At 42.8% G+C, this 11126-nt stretch overlaps 1 long non-coding RNA gene across 1 annotated transcript; it reads left to right on the top strand.

The window, feature by feature from the left end:
* Positions 1 to 8650: 8650 nt before the first annotated feature.
* LOC125540712 (uncharacterized) lies at positions 8651 to 10518 on the top strand. The gene is made up of 3 exons (XR_007297365.2): positions 8651 to 9177; positions 9469 to 9559; positions 10206 to 10518. It is a non-coding gene; the product is annotated as an uncharacterized LOC125540712 (long non-coding RNA).
* Positions 10519 to 11126: the final 608 nt, after the last annotated feature.

Raw genomic sequence — 11126 nt, 5'->3', positions numbered from 1 at the left:
ACAATATGTCAACAACATATACTCATCAGAAATTCTATAGTGCTCCCACTCACTTCTTTGGAAATACAAGTTTCTCATAAACTTTGTATAAACCCAAAATCTTTGATCATCTCATCAAAGCGTACATTCCAACTCCGAGATGCTTACTCCAGTCCTTAGAAGGATCGCTGGAGTTAGCATACCTTTTAGCATCCTTAGGATCGACAAAACCTTTCTGATTGTATCGCATACAACCTTTCCTTACAAAAACTGGTAAGGAAACTCGTTTTGACATCCATCTGCCAGATTACATAAATGCAGCTAATGCTAACATGATTCCGACGGACTTAAGCATTGCTACGGATGAGAAGATCTCATCGTAGTCAACTCCTTGAACTTGTGAAAAACTCTTCGCCACAAGTCGAGCTTCATAGACGGTGACATTACCGTCTACGTCCGTCTTCTTCTTAAAGATCCATTTATCTCAATGGCTTGCTGATCATTGGGCAAGTCCACCAAAGTCCATGCTTTGTTCTGATACATGGATCCTATCTCGGATTTCATGGCTTCTAACCATTTGTCGGAATTCAGGCCCACCATCGCTTCTCCATAGCTCGTAGGTTCATTGTTGTCTAGCAACATGACTTCCAAGACAGGATTACGTACCACTCTGAAGTAGTACGCATCCTTGTCATCCCACGAGGTTTGGTAGTGACTTGATCTGAAGTTTCATGATCACTATCATAAGCTTCTACTTCAATTGGTGTAGGTGCCATAGGAACAACTCCCTGTGCCCTGCCACACACTAGTTGAAGAGACGGTTCAATAACCTCATCAAGTCTCCACCATCCTCCCACTCAATCCTTTCGAGAGAAACTTTTCCTCGAGAAAGGGCCCGATTCTAGAAACAATCCCTTATTGCTTTTGGATCTGAGACAGGAGGTATACCCAACTGTTTTTGGGTGTCCTATGAAGATGCATTTATCCGCTTTGGGTTCGAGCTTATCAGCTTGAAACTTTTTCACATAAGCGTTGCAGCCCCAAACTTTTAAGAAATGACAGCTTAGGTTTCTCTAAACCATAGTTCATACGGTGTCATCTCATCGGAATTACGTGATGCCCTATTTAAAGTGAATGTGGTTGTCTCTAATGCCTAACCCATAAACTATTGTGGTAATTTGATAAGAGACATCATGGTATGCATCATATCCAATAGGGTGCAGTTATGATGTTCGGACACACCATCACACTATGGTGTTCTAGGCTGTATTAGTTGTGAAACAATTTCCACAATGTCTTAATTCTGTGCCAAACTCGTAATTCAGATATTCATCTCTATGATCATATCATAGACATTTTATCCTCTTGTCACGACGATCTCTCACCTTCACCCTGAAATTACTTGAACCTTTCAATAATTCAGACTCGTGATTCATCAAATAAATATACTCAACATCTACTCAAATCATCTGTGAAGTAAGAACATAATGATATCCACTACACGCCTCAGCACTCATTGGACTGCACACATCAAAATGTATTACTTCCAACAAGTTGCTTTCTAGTTCCATTTTACTGAAATCGAGGCTTTCAGTCATCTTGCCCATGTGGTATGATTTGCATGTCTCAAGTGATTCAAAATCAAGTGAGTCCAAACGGTCCATTTGCATGGAGTTTCTTCATGCATATACACCAATAGACATGGTTCGCATGTCTCAAACTTTTCAAAAACGAGTGAGCCCAAAGATCCATCAACATGGAGCTTCTTCATGCGTTTTATACCGATATGACTTACGTGGCAGTGCCACAAGTAGGTGGTACTATCATTACTATCTTATATCTTTTGGCATGAACATGTGTATCACTACGATCGAGATTCAATAAACCATTCATTTTTGGGTGCAAGACCATTGAAGGTATTATTCAACTAAACAGAGTAACCATTATTCTCCTTAAATGAATAACCGTATTGCGATAGACATAATCCAATCATGTCTATGCTCAATGCAAACACCAATCTCGATGGTAGAGGGAGCGTGCGATGCTTGATCACATCAAGCTTGGGAAAAACTTCCAACACATATCGCCAGTTCACCTTTAGCTAGTCTCCGTTTACTCCGTAGCCTTTTATTTCGAGTTTACTAACGCTTAGCAACCGAACCGGTATCTAATACCATGGTGCTACTAAGAGTACTAGTAAAGTACACATCAACACAATGTATATCCAATATACTTCTATCGACCTTGCCAGCCTTCTTATCTACCAAGTATCTAGGGTAATTCTGCTCCAGTGGCTGTTCCCCTTATTACAGAAGCACTTAGTCTCGGGTTTGGGTTCAACCTTGGGTTTCTTCACTAGAGCAGCAGCTGATTTGCCGTTTCATGAAGTATCCCTTCTTGCCCTTGCCCTTCTTGAAACTAGTGGTTTCACCAACCATCAACAATTGATGCTCCTTCTTGATTTTTACTTTTGTGGTGTCAAACATCGCGAATATCTCAAGGATCATCATATATGTCCCCGATATATTATAGTTCATCACGAAGCTCTAGCAGCTTGGTGGTAATGACTTCGGAGAAACATCACTATCTCATCTGGAAGATCAACTCCCACTCAATTCAAATGATTGTTGTACTCAGACAATCTGAGTACAAGCTCAACAATTGAGCTTTTCTCCCTTAGTTTGTGGGCTAAGAAAATCGTCGGAGGTCTTATACCTCTTGACGTGGGCACGAGCCTAAAATCCCAATTTCAGCCCTCGAAACATCTCATATGTTTCGCGACGTTTCAAAACGTCTTTGGTGCCTCAATTCTAAACCGTTTAACTGAACTATCACGTAGTTATCAAAATGTGTATGTCAGATGTTCACAACATCCACAGACGACGTTCGAGGTTCAGCACACTGAGCGGTGCATTAAGGACATAAGCCTTCTATGAAGCAATGAGGACAATCCTCAGTTTACGGACCTAGTCCGCATAACTGCTACTATCAACTTTCAACTAAATTTTCTCTAGGAACATATCTAAACAGTAGAACTGAAGCGCGAGCCACGACATAATTTGCGAAGACCTTTTGACTATGTTCAGGATAATTAAGTTCATCTTATGAATTCCCACTCAGATAGACATCCCTCTAGTCATCTAAGTGATTACATTATCCGAGTCAACTAGGCCGTGTCCGATCATCACGTGAGACGGACTAGTCAACATCGGTGAACATCTTCATGTTGATCGTATCTACCACACGACTCATGCTCGACCTTTCGGTCTCTTGTGTTCCGAGGCCATGTCTGTACATGCTAGGCTCGTCAAGTCAACCTAAGTGTTTCACGTGTGTAAATCTGTCTTACACCCATTGTATGTGAACGTTAGAATCTATCACACCCGATCATCACGTGGTGCTTTGAAACGACGAACTTTCGCAACGATGCACAGTTAGGGGGAACACTTTCTTGAAATTTTAATGAGGGATCATCTTATTTACTACCGTTGTTCTAAGCAAATAAGATGCATAAACATGATAAACATCACATGCAATCAAATAATAGTGACATGATATGGCCAATATCATATAGCTCCTTTGATCTCCATCTTGGGGCTCCATGATCATCTTGTCACCGGCATGACACCATGATCTCCATCATCGTGTCTCCATGAAGTTGTCTCGCCAACTTATTAATTCTACTACTATGGCTACCGGTTAGCAATAAAGTAAAGTAATTACATGGCGTTGTTCAATGACACGCAGGTCATACAATAAATAAAGACAACTCCTATGGCTCCTGCCGGTTGTCATACTCATCGACATGCAAGTCGTGATTCCTATTACAAGAACATGATCAATCTCATACATCACATATCATTCATCACATTCTTCTTGGCCATATCACATCACATAACATACCCTGCAAAAACAAGTTAGACGTCCTCTAATTGTTGTTTGCATGTTTTACGTGGCTGCTATGGGTTTCTAGCAAGAACGTTTCTTACCTACGCAAAACCACAACGTGATATGCCAATTGCTATTTACCCTTCATAAGGACCCTTTTCATCGAATCCGTTCCGACTAAAGTGGGAGAGACAGACACCCGCTAGCCACCTTATGCAAGTAGTGCATGTCAGTTGGTGGAACCAGTCTCACGTAAGAGTACGTGTAAGGTCGGTCCGGGCCGCTTCATCCCACAATACCGTCGAAACAAGATTGGACTAGTAACAGTAAGCATATTGAACAAAATCAACGCCCACAACTACTTTGTGTTCTACTCGTGCATAGAATCTACGCAAAGACCTGGCTCATGATGCCACTGTTGGGGAACGTAGCAGAAATTCAAAATTTTCCTACGTGTCACCAAGATCTATCTATGGAAAAACCAGCAACGAGGGGAAGGAGAGTGCATCTACATACCCTTGTAGATCGCTAAGCGGAAGCATTCAAAAGAACGGGGTTGAAGGAGTCGTACTCGTCGTGATCCAAATCACCGGAGATCCTAGGGCCGAACGGACGGCACCTCTGCGTTCAACACACGTACAGCCTGACGACGTCTCCCATGCCTTGATCCAGCAAGGAGAGAGGGAGAGGTTGAGGAAGACTCCATCCAGCAGCAGCACAACGGCGTGGTGGTGGAGGAGCATGGTGATCCAGCAGGGCTTCGCCAAGCACCGCGAGATATGAGGAGGGAGGGAGAGAGGTAGGGCTGCGCCAGGGAGAGGTCAAACTCCTGTGTTGGCAGCCCCAAAGACCTGAACTATATATAGGGGAGAGGGAGGGGGCTGCGCCCCCACCTAGGGTTCCTGTTGGAAATATGCCCTAGAGGCAATAATATAATGATTATTATATTTCCTTGTTCATGATAATTGTCTATTGTTCATGCTTTAATTGTATTATCCGGAAATCGTAATACATGTGTGAATATATAGACCACAATGTGTCCCTAGTGAGCCTCTAGTTGACTAGCTCGTTGATCAACAGATAGTCATGGTTTCCTGGCTATGGACATAAGGATGTCATTGATAACGGGATCACATCATTAGGAGAATGATGTGATGGACAAGACCCAATCCTAAACATAGCACAAGATCCTATAGTTCGTTTGCTAGAGTTTTTCCAATGTCAAGTATATTTTCCTTAGACCATGAGATCGTGTAACTCCCGGACACCGTAGGAGTGCTCTGGCTGTACCAAACGTCACAACGTAACTGGGTGACTATAAAGGTATACTACGGGTATCTCCGAAAGTGTCTGTTGGGTTGACACGGATCAAGACTGGGATTTGTCACTCCGTATGACGGAGAGGTATCTCTGGGCCCACTCGGTAATGCATCATCATAATGAGCTCAAAGTGACCAAGTGTCTGGTCACGGGATCATGCATTACGGTACGAGTAAAGTGACTTGCCGGTAACGAGATTGAACGAGGTATTGGGATACCGACGATCGAATCTCGGGCAAGTAACGTACCGATTGACAAAGAGAATTATATACGGGGTTGCTTGAATCCTCGACATCGTGGTTCATCCGATGAGATCATCGAGGAGCATGTGGGAGCCAACATGGGTATCCAGATCCCGCTGTTGGTTATTGACCGGAGAGCCGTCTCGGTCATGTCTACATGTCTCCCGAACCCGTAGGGTCTACACACTTAAGGTTCGGTGACGCTAGGGTTGTAGAGATATGAATATGCAGTAACCCGAAAGTTGTTCGGAGTCCCGGATGAGATCCTGGACGTCACGAGGAGTTCCGGAATGGTCCGGAGGTGAAGAATTATATAAAGTGCAGTTTCGGCCATCGGGAGAGTTTCGGGGTCACCGGTATTGTACCGGGACCACCGGAAGGGTCCACCGGGTGGGGCCACCCATCCCGGAGGACGCCATGGGCGCCTCCCTCTCCCCTGCTACCACTACAAGAAACCCGGGTTTCTCTAGCTTTTACTGGAAAGTGCGGGTTCCACATGTCAGTATGACACGAGAGAAATAACAGCAAAATATCAAGAGCGCTCAAGTGGGTTTCGAACCTGAGACCTCCAGCTACTAGACCGAACGAGCTAGCCACCCAACCACACAACGCTATCTGTGTAACTATAAGCAAGAATTTTATATATAGACAATACGTTGTGATGCTTTGCTGTACCAACCAAGCAGTTTTTTTTTTTGAGAAATCTCTAGCTCCAAGTAGTTTTTTACTCGTTTTCTAGCTTTAATCGACGGAACGAGCTAGCCACTCGACAACAATTAGATGCTAAAAATAGTAATTATATAATTAGGCCTGTCCTGTGCGCCAACCCATGCAGTTTTCTACTCGTTTTCTTTTTATTTTGTCCAAGTTATATTTTTTTTAGTTTTTCCCATATAAAACATTTACAGTTATTATTTTTTTGCGGCTAAAAGTTACAGTAATAATTAACATACAACTATTATGTATTTCAAATGTCTATTCTATTTTCATTCTTTTGTACCTTGCAGAGGTAAACATGAACTTTTTATAAAATTTACATGGACTTAAACAGTTCAACGTGCATTACAAATTATTTGCAAATTCTGTATCTTCATTCTGGGCCAAAAGCACACAATTTTTGTATATGTTTCAACCAGTATTAAAAATTATTGTGTAATAATAATAATGTTTTGAAATGTATTAAAAATGTTACACATGTTTTAGTCTACAGAAATGTAAGATTAATAGTACATAGTATCATAATATATTTTTACTAAAACGTTCACCATTTTCTAAAAACACACTGAACATTTTAAAAAATACACATTGACTTTTTTTAAAGGGACGTTGTCTATTTTTTGAATTCATGATGAACTAAAAAACACGTTTACAATTTTTTTAATACACGTGAAATGGTTTTCTAAAAACATGTTGAACATTTGTTTCAAATGCACTAATACTTCCGTTAAGTTTTATCGCAATTGCAATTTTCCGTACATTTCTTGTTTTGAATGAAAAAAATAATATCAAGAATGCAAATGAACTTAAAAATAATAAATATAACTTCGTTTTATTTTTAGATGCACAAAATGTGTGTCGAGTGCCCGACACGAAATACTCGGCATACCTTTTTGATTTCTTTCTATTCTTTGTTTTGATTTCTTCTCTACATTCTGTTAATGGTCTTGAAACTTCTCTACATTCAATATACACCATCACATGTTTCAGAATATGCAAACAAAGTTGGAAAAACATGAAACTTGACATGGGGTCATTATATGATCCCTAGAGACCGTGGTAAAAAAATTGAGAAGGTTTTACAAAAGTTGTCACGTACACTTCTTGGAAACCGGGACATCTCCCGGGAAACATGGTTTCGAGAGGGAATGGGCCGGGTTTGAATGCAATGATTCATCGTTGGACCTTGAAAGTTTTTTTGCATTCAAGAGACACCATCACATGTTCCATGTCAAAGTTTATCATTTTAGGGGTTTGTTCGCTATATTTTAGTCATTGAGTGCATTTCTTGTTATTTAACGAATACAATTCAAATTTGAACAACATGTGCATACAAAAATGGTAAAAATGGGTTAAAAACAAATCCTAATTTTGTCCAACAAGTCTATGTTCAGGTCTTATCCAAGAAAAGAAGAGGAATCACATACATTAGGGTGCCAAGGATCGAGCCCAAACACAAAGCTTATTGGTTTTTTTATTCTAGAAAATGCAAACAAAGTCCGGAAACAAGAAACTTGACATGGTGTCATTACATGATTCCTAGGCACCATGGTAAAAATTTGAGAGCGTTTCACAAAACTTGCGACGTACACTATTTGGAAACCGGAAGATCTTCGAGGAAGAATCATGATTTCGAGAGGGAGCATGCCGAGTTTGAATGCAAAAGTGACGGTTGCTTCATCGATTGACCCTGAAACATTTTTTACACTGAACATACACTGTCATATGTGCCATGTCAAATTTGGCATTTTGTGTTTCTGTTTCTTTCTAAATTTCATCCTCTAACCATTCTCCTATCTCATCTTCATTTCCGTCTCTCTCTCTCCTTCTCTCTCTGCACATTGTGTAGAACGCGGCCTGCACGTCGGCATGCTCACTGGCGGCCTGCATGTCGGCGTGCTTGCCGTTGGCGGTGATTAAAGTAGCGCAGGGAGGCGTTGACTCGCCGAGGAGCTAGGGAGGAGCGTCGGAGGCGACTTCTTGTGCTTGCCGGCGGCGGCGATTGAAGTAGTGCAAGGAGGCGTTGACTCGCCGAGGAGCTAGGGAGGAGCACCGGAGGCGACTTCTTGTGCTTGCCGGTGGCGAGCGTCGATGTTAGTGGTGAGAGCTGCGAGGGGAGGTGTCAGCTTGACAAGGAGCTCGAGAGAAGCAAGGCATGCAATTGCTCTCGAGGGGATCGTGATCCAGATCCGGCAACACACAAGTTGTTGCAGTGGGGAAGATTGCAACAATGACTCAGTTGCAAAAACTAGTCATCATAATACGTTGCTCCCGAGCCATATGATTAAAATCAGATCATCAGGTAGTTTGCATCATTTTCGTTAATATAAATTATCTAAAAATAGCAAAAGCCCATTACGGCTCTCAGCCAGGGAGCGATCTTGCGTGAGGCAAACCATGCGTTCTGATTGGCCATATCAGCCCGCCCGCGGATCGTGCTCCTCAACCGTTCGATTTTCTGAGATCCAACGGATGGCACACAATCCCTAATTCCCTACCTCTCTCTTCTCTCCCCTACCCCCGCAGCCGCCGGCTTCTCTTCCGCCCAGATCCCTCCTCCCGTGCCTCCTTCCTCCCATCTCATTCTCCAATCTTCGACTTCCCTGCCCAGTCGAGGAGCTCGGAGGCCGCACCGTGGCAAGCACCACCGGCGCGACGTCCAGGCCGCCCCACACCGTCCGAGCGTTCCGTGTGCGGCTGGATCTGGCGTCTAACTGCCGGATCCACCGCGGATAGCAACACCGGCTGCTACCTCCTCTCCGACTCCGACCACCACACCACCTCTACTCCATCCAGCCGTCCCGTCCACTGCCAGAACCAGCAATCTCGCTGTCGGATTGGTGGCGGTGGTTCCTCATGGTTCAGTCTCCTCCCAATGACGCGCCGGGGGCTGGTTCCAGGCGGACATCAGCCGGCCCACGGTTAGCGCTCTCATCTCACGCCCGTCTTCCCCATCGATGGACAACACCGACACTGCTAGGTATGGTGACCGCAACCAGGGCGACGGGCCACTTCTTCGTCTCTAGCTCCGGTAAGACCCTGGTCTTCCATCCTGCTCTCCCTCTCTCGTGCTCTGGGTGACACGGCCACCGAGCCGTGCCTGTGTATGTGCCGGCCATGGTGCCATGGCTTAGGATTTAAGCATGTGGTGGTCATCTGGCCATGGTTTATCCTGTTCTCGCCGTTTGCTAGGAAGAATGTAATAGGATGCATATTTTAGCTTGATTTAGCTCATAGGCTGCTATCCGATCACATTCTATGCTATTGTTGATTATTCCTGTTCATGGTATGCTAATGTTTAAAACTGTTTCTGTTTATTTAGGTTCAGTGGGGTTATACTCATGCTCATGCTACTGAACAATTGTCCTAGCATGTTACTTGGAGTTTGGGCATGGTACTGTGGTGATTTGCAGGTTATTGGCTTTTGTACTTCTCGATGGCTTGTAGCTAGAATTACAGAGTTGTATAAGAACCGAAATTATTAGGCTAGACTTGAGTTGTGATTTGCCATAGTAAAGTGTTTACTCCTATAGTTCTTATGGTATCTTTAAATAGACATCTATATTGAGTGTATCTGTATTGCCCCTCTGTTCTTAGTAATCTACTTCATTTACATTGCCTCTAAATGCTGGAATTATGAATGTTTGTTAGGAGTAGTAAATACTAATGAATTGATTTTGCTGAGAGTCAAGTGTAGTCATATTTGTGAATGTGCCTTCTGTAAGGTTTGTGAATTTGAAAAAAAAACACTACTTATATTGTACAGTGTGATCTTGCATTTATGTATAATAACATCAAATAGGAAAAATACATATTGCATTAGAATTATATATGTTTGAGTAAATAGGCCTTCTGACAATTGTAATCTCAGTTTCTTCATTTGTTTTAGAATACAAAAATAGGCCGTATGACAATTGTTTAATTGAGAAGTGTGATGCACATTCTTTTAGAGGCACAATAGTTTCCTTTCATCCACAATATGTACTGTGCATATAATGATCATTTCTTATTTCCTTATTCTGTATTAGCTAGATACTGATTGGTGTAGTATTTTAACAGCTGTGCAGGATCATTTGCTGCCTGTACGAGAGTGTGAATGACATCATCGACTTCTACCTCCTCCATCTCAAGGACAAATCTCTTGCAACCCATGGTGCTGCATTTGAAGTGTTCATTTGTATTTTGGTAGTGATTATTATCTGTGCAATGTATGATGTTTTGGATTTCTTTTGTAAATGTTGGCAATGTGGTTTTAGTGTTGTACCAGCGATGGTTGTTGTAATTGAATGAAACAATTTAATAGAAAATTGTGGGCTTGGAAAAATTATGTGTCCTGCTGATGGAAAATAACTGGATGTGAAAATTTGTATTATGTGTAATGGGATGTGCTAGCTGGGCGAATTGAATGGACGTTGCTATTTGGGCTGTATTGGAATTAATTGGGCTGAAATCTTAATTGGGTTGATATGGGCCGTATTGGAATTAATTGGGCTGAAATCTTAATTGGGTTGATAGTCAAACGTAGTGGGCTAGAATTTTAACTGGGCCGATGATCAAATGGGCTGCCACCTTAGATTCACGGAAGCTGCCACGTCAGATGATGATGTGGAATGCGTCCTAACGTCGTTATGAGCATGTCTGTTAAATACCCACCTATGACGGTCCAAATCCGTCATGGATCCGTGACGGATTTGGAAACCCGTCATGGAGTGCATGGTTGTCAAATTATGACGCGATATACATGACAGATTTCAAATCCGTCATGGGTGCTCTTCCATGATGGTTCTGAGCACATCGGTGACGGTATGAATCCGTCATGTATTAACAAGTTTCTTGTAGTGTACACCTCTCCCTCATGCAGTGTAACGGCGAAGCCCTCCTGCGGTGACGCCCTGCATCCACCACCACGCCGTCGTGCTGCTGGATCTTCATCAACCTCTCCTTCCCCCCTTGCTGGATCAAGAAGGAGGAGACGTCACG

This window comes from Triticum urartu, chromosome 1A (genome assembly GCF_056163025.1).
Source record: "Triticum urartu cultivar PI428250 chromosome 1A, HENAU_Tu73, whole genome shotgun sequence".
NCBI lineage: Eukaryota > Viridiplantae > Streptophyta > Magnoliopsida > Poales > Poaceae > Triticum > Triticum urartu.
The sequence above is the reverse complement of the archived record's forward strand: the minus strand, read 5'-3'. Positions and strand labels throughout refer to the sequence as shown.